Consider the following 14311-nt stretch of genomic DNA (forward strand, 5'->3'; position numbering starts at 1 on the left):
ATCCTTTAGGGAGGATGGAGACAGGAAGGCAATGGTCCAAGCTGGTGGTCAATGATGGTGCATAAGGAATGTCATACTGTACAGATGAACAGTCATATATCAGTACAAACAAAAGCTTGAAACATTGTAAACACAGTTACTGTGGGAAATATAATTAAAGCATGATCCCCGATGGCCCAAACAAGTGTGATAGACACGTTTAGTGTTATGGTGGTGGTATCAACAGGTGATCACATGCTGATTTATAAATCAAAAGATACACCATAGGTATCCATGGCATTGCCTCCTGTTAGCTGCATGAATACCTGCATCAGGTATAAATCCAGTTTAAAGGGGCCCTGTGGAGCTGCACTTGCAAACAAACAAGTTATGTTTACACTGCATTTTCCTCACCAAAATGCATTGTGTGTCCTTGAGGTTAACAAAAGTTTCCATTGTCTGCATCATGTTTACCTGCTTGCAATCATCATCTTTCTGCCTTTTGTTAGTGCATTGCTGTGTTTCTTGGTGCATTACAGCCTCCTGTAGATCATTGGAGAAGTGTGAAACCATTTAGCAGGACTGTGTAACACATCACCCACATGCATGTGCATCTTTATGCACGTCCACGGGACAAACTTAATGGGGACCCACTGGTTGAAAAACTGCTCCATAGCTCTAGTAGAGGTCAAACAATCGGGCTATCTTTAAGCCTAAAGCAGTATTTTTAGTACAGGGTTGAAAAAAACACATTGGATTCAGGGACTTCACTGTTCTGAACCATGGTGTTTTGCTTTGTAAACATGACATCCGGTTTACTGCATCTGTTGACCAACACAAGCTGTTTGAAGAAGCTTGAAGGCTGGCTAAGGTGTTGACATGCCCCATTAACTGGGAAGATTTGGCTAAAATCTGGGTTCTGCTTACTCCAATTATGACCTTACCCTAATTAAGATCATTTCTTGAGTAGGCTGAAAAGTGTCCTGACTGGGGTGTGTGTGTATACTGTATGTGTCAGTGTGCACTTCACCATAAAAGACATGCATGCATATTTACAGACAACCAGGGATGGAGTCCTACTGATTTTACCAAACCCTGAAATTCCTCTCTGTCATAACAAAGAAGCTTCTCTCCTGAAATGGAGGGGTGGAGCGTGCTTCCCTCAGGTAGCCACCATGAAGAGCTGGCAGATGGAGGCTGCAGCTGTTCCCAGGTAGGAGAACAGGCTGGAGATTGGCTTGCATTCCCTCTGGACCAAGCCCATCTCAGTAGGGAATTCACAGCCAGTCCTTTTCACATTGGCAGCCTCTCAGACTGGGCTGCAACTGGAGCTAAAGGTTCACACCTCTCCCCTGTACTGTTTCCTCCCTGTGCCTTTTTTCCCCCTCATTTGAACCTGAGGTGTGCTCCAGGATGCCTCTCTGCTTCTGAAGCAAGAGAGAAATTAAACACGTTCAAATTTGTATTTAATTAGAGTCATACAGGAATAGTTATTCTGTTTTCACAGAATTAGTTCTGTATTTGTATACATTTTTAATCTAATGTTGACACAACCTGGAGCGCTGCTGCTTCATAAATGTAAGACGTGACACTGGAGCTGAAATATTTACTTACAATAATAGAACAAAGAGAGACTGGAGTTTTTAAACAGTCATAGAAAGTACAATTAAGAGCTCTGCATGTCAAAACAACTGTGTCAATGAGGGACTGAGCATAAAAGCTCAAGGACACAAGGTGTAGGAAGCAAGAAAAATACTTCATTTATTTAATTTATCTATTTAAAATACCAAGGAATAACCAAATTACTCTAGCTAATGATAAGGCAAAATGTAAAAGCAATACAAACTCAGTCAGGGTTTCAGCTCACAACAATGACAAACCTGCCAGGCTAAATTAAATCCAACAGCACTCAAAGCGACTTCATAATTGTGCCCCACAATTAAAAAGCAAAAGTACATTTTTTAAACCTGCAATAACAAATTCTTGGCCACATGGGGTGCAAGGGAAACAAGCTGTGAACACAACACTAACATATTATCACCATATGAAGTTGTTATAGCAAACAGTTGCCTATTATACATCTAGCAGACATGAAACAATATTTGCATTAATTTAGCGTCATATTTATGATAAGTACCACATTAACTCTGCTTTTGGTATCCACCAACTCCTGAGGGAAATATCTAACCGTTAGTGCTCCACTATGTTCGCTTGTCCCTAACTTTGTCTGTGTGCCATTTGGTGCTGGGTGGGTAGTGTACAGTGGGTTTTTAGATTCTCACTGAAATAGCGGCAGCTACTACTGCTGGAAAGTGTTGAGAGTGAATTAAAACAGTGAAGTTTCAAGCCTTAAAACTAAAGCTAAAACATTGATGCTCAAAAACTCTGTGTAGCTGAGAAAAACTGCAGAGTCCAGTGCCAGTTCTCTATTGGTTCATCACTGCAAGCAAACCCTTTCAAATTAAACATAGTTATTTGAGCCATTTTTAATATAAAAATATTGGCTATTGCAACGGCCATTGGAGTGAATTATACAAGTCACTGGGCAAAGCTCAAAAAGAATAACGGCATCGTATACTCCATTATTGTACATAATGTTGGAAGTTAAGACATCACCAGAACTGCTATTGAATTCTGATTATGAACAAGAATATTGTAAAAGAGTGAGGAGGCTGAATGCAGTAATATCCTAAAAAGGCACTAATGATATGTTAAGATAGTGAGGCTTGACTCAAATGCCATCCACAACTTAACATGTTAAGTTTCACTGTAGCTAACTTCTTATCAGCATGAAATACTTCATTGACTTTAAAGGTTAGTGTAATGATCAAACCCCCTGCCAGTAGATGGTGTAGCATATTAAAAACACAAAGCTGACTCATTAAAAATGAGTTTGAGTCAAGAACTAAATTGTACAGACAGCAAATGTCTTGCCTTGTTGAACTATGGCAAAAATGTAAATATTGTCCAACTAAATCTTTATTTAAATGGAGCGTCTGGAATAGTTTTGTGGTATTTCTTTGAATATATTATAATTTAAATGGTTTCAACGTACAGTGAATGCAGGAACAGATATGCACGACTGCTACCGTGTATCTTCAGCTGAAGACTGTTTTGCACACTTCACATCTGATTTGTCCCAGAGCTTAAAATTCTTCCTGTAACTGTCTGCTGCTCTCCATCTACATCTCCTCTTTTGTGACAAAAATAGATTTAATAAGGGGAATTGGTGAGGAATATGGCTTTTAGCAGGTTCATTTCACCTGTCTGGCAAAGGGTATTTAATAATTTGTCCACTTGGTGTACATCGGCTAATGTATCACTTTAACCTCAATTGACCACAGATTGAGTCATTTGTGTTCAATTGGCATCATGTGATCATTGCAAAAACATTGTGGAACTTTTGTTTCAGCAGTAAAATGATAGGCTGCATTTTTATATACACGGAATACTAAGGTGTGTGTCAGGTGTTACTAGCTACTGTGCCATTTCACTCCCATTCCAGGTCATATTTCATTTATCTGAACCTTTGTCTGATTGCCCAAATGTTAAATGCCAAATGATTCACCTAATGTTTATTCTCTCACTTGAGAGAGATCCACCAGTACGCTTGTAAATGAAATGAGGTGTTAGAAGATCAAAGGCTAAGAGAAATATTTTGGAAATGTACTTTTCTTGTTGACAGTTAGACAAAAAGATAGATATCTCTCTCACATCTATCCATTAGCTATATAGACAGGAGACAATTACCTTAGCTTGAAACTAGCCTGGCTCTGTCCAAGGATAAAAAAAAAAGGTTGGTCATGTGCCAGACTATTTCTCAGCCAGGTGCAATGAATTCCTGCAGTCTCCGCTGGTTGCCTGCTAGTAGCAGTAGGTAGGCAGATTTTTTTTTTTTTTTTTACCCTGGGACTCAGCCTGGCAGCCTGGCTAACTGTTTCCCCCTGGTTCCAGTCTTTGCGCTAAGCTAATGTCGTCCTGCCTGTAGCTTCATATTTAACAGAAAGGTATGAAAGTGGTATCAATCTTTTAGTCTAACTCTAAGCAAGAAACCTTGTGTCCCAGGGAGAAAAAAAAACTAATTGTTTAAAATATGAAGCAAGGAAAGGCACAAAGAAAACTCAGGAACGCAAGGCAAAGTTTTACACAACAGCAGTTTAAATTAAAGTAGTAAAAGATTAGCCAACACTTTTAGTCTTTTTGTGGCCAGTGTGACTTCAATAAGTTTTTAGGACATACTAAGAGTTAACGAAGCTCTGCCTCTGATGGACACAACTATAAAGCTATGTTTTAAAGGAATAAGCCAGTAAAAGTGCAGCTCCAGATAACATCGCAGTTGAATAGTTGAGGTCTTGTGCAGGGCAGCTGTCTGATATTTTCTCTTGTATATTTAAACTGTCATTACAGCAGTGTCAGAGCTAAAGAGACACTGCTGTTTTGGCACAAAACCAGAGTTCTTTTTTAATGCATTCATGGTGAATTATACGTTGCAGTTACTGTGTATCATTGTAAATACGCTTTTCTGACACAATAATTATGCTTTCATCATGCAACATGCTGAGAATGATTCTGTTTAAATATAACATAATTATTCCTGTTATTTCCTTTCACAGAGATTTAAGTGGACACTCAAAACAATATCATAATCATATAGAGTATATTATAAGCTCTCTTTTTATTTGTTGCTGTCTTTCAGAGTACTGGAGCATAAAATTGGAATATCATTCCATGATAGTACTGGCAGAAAAATCGTTTGATGGCTGCAACTCAATTGTATATTTTGTAATTACTATAAAAGGTACTGGGGAAGAACCAAAGCGTTTAAGGTGGATGGCTTTTTCATTTTCTAATTTGATGGCTTTTTCTTTGCTGTCAGCCCCTGTCTGTCAAGGCAGCAACTCAGGAGGCATTTACTAGCCACATCGATACTCCACACGCAGTATATTTTAAAGGAAATAAATGTGCTCAGAGGTGCCAATTAACAGCATTCAAACGGAGCACTCAGACAGGTCAGGGAGAGCATTTTCATCTATTGCACTACTCAAGGATGAGTTCATACAAAAGATGAGTTTTTCTTGCGTTTGTGCAACAAGACAGAGGTTACTTTAAGAACGAAGTGCTTGAATCACAGTAGAGAAAGTTAAACATGGAAAAAGTGTCAAGAGCTCTTTTATACTCATCAAACTATTTGATGACCCTGCATGCCCTGTATGGAAGCAGGTTACTCATTTATTCAAGCTTTTTCTCCTTGTTTGTGACTTGTCTTTTCATACTTAACTTACTTTACGGTACTGTTCTTCATTTAACCATAGCATACCATATCATAGTTTTTCTTCGTGAGACTGCCATGAATGCCCACTGATGTACAGTTTGATAATGGTCTTTAAGAGTCATCTAAAATTTGAAAAATGTCTGTTAACATTAACATAACATTGTTTATACATCTGGCCCCAGGATAAGCATTTGGGAGCTGACAACTGAGGGCTCAAAACGTCTGTGCACGACACTGTTCAGTGCCATACTAAAATCAAGTTGCAGACGCTTAAGATAAGCAATCCATCACAGTCAACATCATTTTTGTCAAAGTTACATTATCATTGCATGCTAATGCAGTTCAGTGTGCGTATTGATTTGAAAAGCCTGCTCCTCTGTGACATGTGCTGGTAGTCTTGGGAGTCTTCCACTGTACATTTCACATTAAGAGGTGCTGTAAAGAATTTATCAGCGAACTTGCTAAAATTAGTTAACTGAGCAGTTCAAAAAAATTGTATGCATTAAGAAGTGTACTGTAGGGCTCCATTTCTAAGCTACTCTGAAAGTGACATTTTATGTGCAAATGAGCACTTGTGTTCAGAAGTTTACTTTTTGGCCATTTCTGTCCTTCATATTGCCCGTGATAAATTGTTGTGAAGCAAAGTGTGCTTGCAGTCATATTGTTTAACACGTCGGGTTGGAGATTTAAAGTGTTTGTTCATGAACTACTGTGGCTTCAGAATAATTAGTGACTTTTTTAGACCACTAAGCCTGCTGGTTGAAAACACTGAATTTACTGTAATGACTTACATCCCGTTGTTGAAATGCACATGCACATGAGGCATACTGTGAACTGGAGGCAATAATGCATGACAAATTGTCCTGATATAGTCTGTCTGACATTGCAGTGGGTCCCTCTGGAAATGAGTAATTGGTTTCCTTATATATTTCACTGTATACTTATTATGACTTCATATGTTATTGTGACTGTATGTTATTATTGACTTGATTTTCACAACTTTTCACCATATCCAAGTGTACAGGAAAGGTATTGAGAGAGTAGAGAAAGAGAAACAAAAGGCAGAAGAAAATTAGGCTGCAAATTAAGCAAATTAAGCTGCAGGAACTGAAGATAGTTTACAATCTGATGTGGAGTTACAACCATTAAGCTTCTGTCATGTTTCCCTCTTAGGTGCCCATAATGCATGAGCATCAGTGACTAAGCATGGATGACTACCCCACACACACAATGGCATGACAATAATAGCTTGATATGGCTTTTGGTGTTTTCAACTACTGTAAAAATTGTACCTAAAAGTTTAAATTATGACCTCAAAGAACACTTTATGAATGTCTGAGATGCTCAGGATCTTTTCTTCATAGTTTTATGGCCATTTTTGTCATAATGCCAGTGGTATGGCAAACACATTTTGGGTCTTACCTTATCACATTACCTGCCTGTGACCCCTTCAAACGAAACAATATCTATTTGTGACCCCTCATCACCATTGATGAGCAGTAATCCAATAGAAATAAAAACATAATTTTGTATAGCAGAAATGTTTTTTCTGGTTTGCTTGTTCATGTTTTCCTGGTTCCTCTCCTGTTAATTGCCTCGCAAGCCTTCAGATTCAAATTGTGAATCCTTTTAGGGGTCCAGACCCCTAGGCTGGCAACCACTGCTCTACAGTATATATCACCAAATTCTAAACCACACTTTTTGACGAACCACATGTTTTAGGGCACAGCGCATTCTTAAAATGTTAACCTAACAAACTTTTAGCAGGAAAAAAAATAAGTCAGTCCAGTTGAGCTGGGCTAGCCTAGTCTTGTTTGAAGTTAGTAAATTATGTCTCTCAGTGGTAGCCTTGCTGTGCTTTAATTTTTACCAGTGTACAGTAAGTTGTAGCTTTGCTAACTACATCGTCAGAGAAGCTTCCTTCCTTCTTCCTACACCACTAGAGACAACATTAAAGGGCTTAACAGTTTCTTTTTTTTCTTTGCACTTACAGTTTCTGACAAAGATAAATGGGTGAAAGGGTTTTGACCCTGCAGTGTGTTTAATAAATTAGATTAGACATTGATTAATTTGTTAGGTCAAATCACCAATAGCTTCATTAAATGTCAGTTTCTTTGGGCTATAAATTATTCATATTCATCACTAGCATTCAGGATTTAAATTGCACTGCAGGATGTAAGTTGATGACAGTGTCAAATTCCTCATAAAACAGCGTGTTTTTAGCAACGCATTACTGGATAAACAGCCACATAACCATCAACACGCTATAATTCAGGTATGGGTAAGCCTAAGGAGGGCCAGTCATTAAGCCTGTAGTCCAGTGTTGGGAGGTTGGCAGAGGGAAGCAGAGCCAACAGAATCCTGGAAGGCTTTTCGGTTTAGCTGCTTTAGCATCTGTCCCCGGGGTGGCACACTGCTGTTGTACTTTTTGAATATGTATGTGAGTTATTGGTCCAGGGAGAGCCACTATATATCCATGGAGCGGCGGATGGGTGACAATAGGGGCCTAGTCTTCTTTTTCCTTTATCTGGGCCTGTCTGCCTCCTGATGTATCTCTCAGCACAACTTTTTCAGATTGCCTCATCTATCATTGGCCTCAGATATGAAAATGTGGATCCCCTCATCGGGGCCCAGTCACATTGTTACGAGTGCAATCTGGAGGCATCATGGGGGAGGCCCTCCTCCGAAGTTAAGGTGGGAGAAGGGGAGGAGGGAGGGGGTGGCAGAGAAACAGTGTCAAGGAGAAGAAAGGAGCTACTGCGTATCTCTCATCTTTTGTTGGGGGGGGTGCACTCGATTTTCCTGTTTAATTTTCAGTTAAGTAATGAACAATATTGCTACCTTATCAGTGAACTACTATACCATACTATTCTATTTTAAAACTTACTACATTGCTGAAACCACTTGTATATCATGTATTTCACATGTGTAATGTAATAAAACTAATAAGTACACAATGATTCAGTTACTATCTATTTTCAAGGACATATGGCCAGCAGCATGGCGGCAATCAACACTGCGGTGTTGCTATGAAATTAAAGACGTGTTTATGATTATGCTCCCATGCCAAATCTCTTATACCCCGCATTTGTTTATTGGCTTCCCTTAATAATGTGTGAAGGGGGATCTTAATTAGATTAGGCTTAATAAAGGAGTTACCAATTTGCATTACACAAGGTCATTCATTATCTGTTCACAAACTTGGGAGGCCAGGTTATCTGTTGGTAAAACTTGTTATAGCTGCATGAAGTATGCACATCTCCAGAATTGGCTCTAAGAATCTTTGTTTACGTGAATGGCAGCATGCCTTCAAGAGGACATATTGTTATGGTTTATGGTGCCAAAGACTGTTTTAAGCAAATAAGCAAATAAGTATGACCTCTAGGTGTCATATACACTGCCCTACAAAGTCAAGAGAGGAGTTACTATAGAACAAGTGACTTTTTTTTTAATGGGTTAAAAGTTTTTAGGCTGGCCTGCAAACTGTGTAACAGAAAGAAAGGTTGTAATGCCTTAATTTTTTGCTCTTTAGTCAGATTATTTTATAATAATAATAAACTTTATTTATATAGCCTAGCACTTTTCAAAATACATTTACAAAGTGCTTCATAGACATAAAAACAGAAAATGCACAGTGCAATTGAAAAGTAGAATAAGTTCAATGCAATCAAGAAATAAAAACATAAAAAAATAAATTAATATAGGCATAAAACAAAAAGATAAACGCTAATTAAAAGCCATTTTATTATAATTAGTTTTAAAAGAGAACGCTGAAGTAGCTTCTCTGATTCCCAATCAAAAGTTACTCCCTGATTTCTGGCCTCATGGGTGCACTGCAAACCCTGGGAAACTAATGTCTGACTACCACAATCCCTGTGTGCTTTGGGTGCAAACACCATTATTTCAGTTTTATCATTGTTCAGTATTAGGAAGCTACTGGAAATCTGGGACCTTTTGTCTTAAGACAGGCTGTGAGTGAGGTAATTGAGTTGAGGTCTGATGGATTTACGCAGAAATAGATTTGTGTATCGTCAGCATAAAAATGGAAAGACACATTGGAGTTGCAGATAACTAGACCCAATGGTAACATGCCGCAGGTGATATTTGCATAGCTAGAGGAGGACGTTCCCAACTGATACAGAGAAGGTTCTGTCACTCAGGTAAAACTTAAACCAGTCTAGAGCAGCCCTAGTCATGCCTACACAGTTTTCTAGTCGATCAATTAATATGCCATGACATGCCATGAGAGGTCTAACAACACCAAAACAGCACAAAGCCAGCATCTCTATTTATCCTAATGCCATTTAAATCTTTTAGAAGTGCAGTTTCTGTACCATGATGAATTCGAACACTGGACTGAAACTTTTCAAAGAGTGAATGATCATTCATAAAGGATACGAGTTATAAATATACTACTTTCTCCAGTACTTTGGCAAGAAAGGGTAATTTAGATATGGGTCTAAACTTCTTTAGATTGTTGGTGTCAAGGTTTGATTTTTCAGTAGATATTGAACAACAGCTGATTTAAAAATTGTGGGAATAACCCCTGAAGATGAAGACTTGTTAAATTTTGCTAAAATATCTGAAGAAAAAAGGCAGAAATCTTTTGAAAATATTGCAGGTAAAACATCTAATTTTACCCACCAAAAGCATTGCATTTTCACCAATTTGTTGAAGAAAAACAAACTGCAACAACAAACTTTATTTTAATTATTTAAGTCCATACTTCATTAAATGTATGCCAAGTGCCTGGCACTGTTAGTCTATTATTAATATTTATATTGAAATCAATATAAGAAAATAATTTACAATTTAACACATTTAAAATATATGCTTTAAAAGTAGTTACTTGCACCAAGAATTCACATGAATTCTACATGAGTCAAAAGCTGAGATGGTAGTTGCTACTGTGCTAACATAGATACCTTAAGCAGGAATTTTGCTGGCATTTTTTTTCTCAATCATGATTGGATTGATTGGCCCATTCAGTTATATTAAACAACAAACTGAATTACTAAGATGTCAGGTTATTAAAATGTATATTTTTCAATTGCAGATAATAGTCACTATGGGGCAACATCAGTAAGTAAATTTAGTTTTAGGTTTAGCTCACCAGTTAGCTTTCACTCTGACAGATTGTAGTAAGTGTGACAATCTGATCTCAGTTTTGACCTAAAACACCTAAAACTCTAAAACATTTTTTGATCCAGTAACTGTGTTTTGGATTTCAGGCAGGAGACGTTAATGTTAGAAAGTCTTTCCAGTGGGCTAACATGCTGAGATAAATGGATTATGAGTCCATGTGAAGTTTGTTTATTAGCATGTAAGGTCACAAAACTTCTCACCTGTTTGTACTAAAGCACTTAAAGTGTGTTAACACCCTGAGAGATTTCCTATGTTTTGCACAAAGAAACTCTTATTCACAGCTAGCCCACTCATTGACAAGTGCACACAATCCTAGAGATTAGGCCATTGCATTGATTATTCCCTAACAATGTCTAAAGGAGAGATCTGAGGTCCAGAGCTGTCTTGTCATGAAACAGGGCTGAGGTGAAAGCAATGAACAGGGGAGGAGACCTGTGTGCTAATCCCACAATCAACGGCGTCCCCACAGAGGGGTTTAGCATAAAAGAAAAAGCTGTAGCACTGCGCCAGTCACCCAACAGAAACCCCAGGTCATCTGGCAGGGGTTTCAACACCCAAATCACAGCAGCTCAGTTGAGCAGATTAAAGTCAATGTTTCCTTTCTTTCTCTTCTCTCCTGTGTTTTCTTGGTGTCTTTTATAGTCTCACATTCAACGCTGACATTACATAAGAAGGGGCTAATGGGTCTGTCATAAAGGGAGGTAATGAAGTAGATGGTATCCATGTTCGGTTGGTTTGTCATTTGAGACGCTCCTAAGAAAAACCCTCAGGCTTTGAAGCTGTTTTGATGTAGAAATTGCAGCTTTTCTGCAGTGAACATTACATGTGTCAATGCAAATCACTTAAATCACTGATTAACAATAATGGATGGTACTTTCAAATGCCAACTGTCTGTATGGGTATATGAAATTATAGAGGGAAAAGGTGAATGTATGTCCAAACAATATGAGTCGAACATACAATTTCACATCTACAAAATGGATCAAACTGTATAAACAATAGCTAGGATATCGTTGAGGCAATTACGGTATGACTTCTCATACTGCACTGTCATACTGCTTGTCATACTGCTGCACACTGTCAATGCCTGTGTGACTTAGGAAAAGGGGAATTAATGTATAATTCATGTACAAATAAACCTTTCAATACACAGACAAATTTGTACCGGCATCACCATGGTAAAAGATTGACACAATGGGTACGAGTACCTCCCTCATGAGTGCACTTTCTGACAAACGTTCTCCTGCTTTTCCAATTATAATGACTTTGGATCCAGTGCTGCAGTGGATGTCAAATAATATCTCAGTGGCTCATCTCCTCTCCAGAGATTCGTTGCTGGTGTAAATAAGGCTTGTTTCGGGACATTCCACCACGCTGTTGTGTGTTTGGTGTTGTGGTTGCAGTTATAGCCAGAGAATACACTGTAATAAATTGCTGTAAAAATACAGCCAAATTCTAACAGTAAGGTACTGTTCTTTCTGAATATGGTAAAATACTGTAAATTTTGATGCTTTTTGGAGCCAGAACCAAGAACGGACATTAACAGTAGGCTACTGTAAGATTTTACGGTAAAATACTATTTTAATTTTTGCCGCTGCAAAAGGGGCAGAAGCCACATGCAACCTGACGACATGACATCATATAATTACTGTTCATCTTCCTTTGTGGAATCAAATCAAAAGGTCTGTAACATCATACTGAGAAAATAAAACTACATTTGTTTATCTGGTTATCCAATTAGTGACCATGTTTAATTTTTGCTAACTAAAATTGGTATAATACTAGCAAGCACCTGGCAGGCACAAGAGAGCATTTAGTGTTCTTCAGCTGGTGGAAGTTTGAATTACAAGTATTTAAACATTATTTTCACTGCTGCTTGTAAGTCTAGTTTAAAGATTATATTTGGATGACTGTTCTTGAACTACACATCAGTGAATGCTAATGTTAGTCCCACCTGGTCTATACCTACACCTTGTTTATCCCACTTGTATTTCATAATTGATAATAGCCTACTATCCAAAGCACATAACAATTGAAGTTTATTTAAATATGTAGGAAAGTTGATTAAGATATGTTTGCTGCTGAGCCCCGAAAGACAGAGTGATTATATTGGTTACCTTAGCTCAACACAAGTGTGTTGCTAAGCTGTAGGTTGCTGCAAATATACTGTAGTTTGTTGCCAAGCTGTACTAAAACCTGGGACATAATAGGTGATTTGTTACATGTTGTTTTCAGGTACTTCATTGTGATTAATCCTGAGAGGGGAATAGAGGCCAGCCAGGGAAAGTAATGCCAAGAAAACAAACAAGCTCACAGTGAATCCTCGTCACCACTCTTCTGAAGAACTTTACATCACTTCATAAAGGGAAGTTAGTTGTCCTTCTTGTGTATAATATTTCTCTCTCCCATTCAATTATATCATTTCTCTTTCTCTCTCTATCTCGCTTTGCTTGATTTTCATTCTTGTATCTTTCTCACTCAGTGAGCTGTGAGTCTGGAAGCCTGATGCCAACCTTCTGCCAATTATAACAGATGACATTTGAAGGCATTACAAATTATGTTTCCTGCAATCTGTTTATTTGTGCTTTTATATTTTTTTAAACAGTAGTTTGCAAAGCAGTTGCTGTTCAGGCTCAAGATATTATAATTAACAGGTTTAGATTGACCTTTGAAAGGGCATGGACCATGAGAATTATTTTTTCGAACACATATTTCAATGTACTTGGTGTATTTAAAGGCCTTTGAATAAATGTTCACTTCCCCAAAGCTGTCACTTGTCTCATCCTCTTTTGTGCTAGATGTTAAGGGTTATGTGTTTTTAAATGTAAAACTGAGCTAATCTTATTACTGGACCATTAAGATTGGAGACACATTATTTACAGTATATGTCTGCAATTTATAGTTGTTTTCTTAATATGAATAAGAAGGTTGTTTCCTCTAACAATTACAGTAAGAAACTGTTCATGATTTGGTTGTTTTTTCCCCAATAACCACATTATTTTCTTTAAAAATGCATTTTCTGACTCTAGATTCTTGAATGTTTGTAGAAAAGAGTGTAGAGAATGTTGTGTGTGTAGCTGTTATACCATTAGACTAAGATTTGTCTCTACTAGTATCCATCTCTTTAACACTCTGCCAGATGCACTTCTTTTTTCTGATTTCCATCGAGCTTTCTCTTTATCCAATTTTGTCCTCCACTGTCTTCATCCAAACCTGAAAATAACATTTATATACTACTAATTTGAAAGAGTAAATACATTTAGGAATGAATGTAATGTCTACCAAATTTTGATTTTAATCAACATAATTAGAAAATGTTTTTAATGAACATATCTGCAAAGTGTTCATACAGAAAGTTTTTGTAAAACATTCACTGTCAACATATTTAATTTGTTTTCTCTAATGATGATAGTGAATGATGATAATGAATCCTGATGACTTTGTTGTCATCCTACCTGCCCCCTACTGCTACCTTGAGGGTTTCATTTCAGTTGGTTACATAAATATCACAATGATTATTGGATGGATTGCCATTAAGTTTGGTACAGATATCCATGGTGCCCAGAGGATAAGTCCCAATGACTTTGGTGATAACAACTTTTCATTTAGTGCTACCAGCTCTTATCCAGTGAATACATCAAAATCTACTAGATGGACTGACCCAGAGTTTTGCACAAACATTGATGGTCCCCAAAGAATGGATCCTATTGACTTTGGTGATCTCCTGATTTTTCACCTGGTGCCTCAGCTTTTGCCCATCAGTGTATCCTTTTGAGGTGAGAGTCACAGCCTCAAACTAGTTAGTGCTGATGAAATGCAGCCCTGACACATGAATGGAAGTTGAAATGTAAGAGCAAACTGGGTGATTACAGTGTTGCTTAGGACAAAAGCAGATCTGCATCAGGCATTGTAATG

At 37.7% G+C, this 14311-nt stretch overlaps 1 long non-coding RNA gene across 1 annotated transcript in view; it reads left to right on the forward strand.

Moving 5' to 3' along the window:
* Positions 1 to 13162, forward strand: part of LOC122991997 — a 39566-nt gene extending 26404 nt beyond the window's left edge. Inside the window, exon 2 of the long non-coding RNA XR_006405966.1 lies at positions 12632 to 13162. This is a non-coding gene — a long non-coding RNA (uncharacterized LOC122991997). The remainder of the gene's footprint in view (positions 1 to 12631) is intronic.
* The last annotated feature ends 1149 nt before the right edge of the window (positions 13163 to 14311 follow it).

This window comes from Thunnus albacares, chromosome 1, assembly GCF_914725855.1.
Source record: "Thunnus albacares chromosome 1, fThuAlb1.1, whole genome shotgun sequence".
Lineage (NCBI taxonomy): Eukaryota > Metazoa > Chordata > Actinopteri > Scombriformes > Scombridae > Thunnus > Thunnus albacares.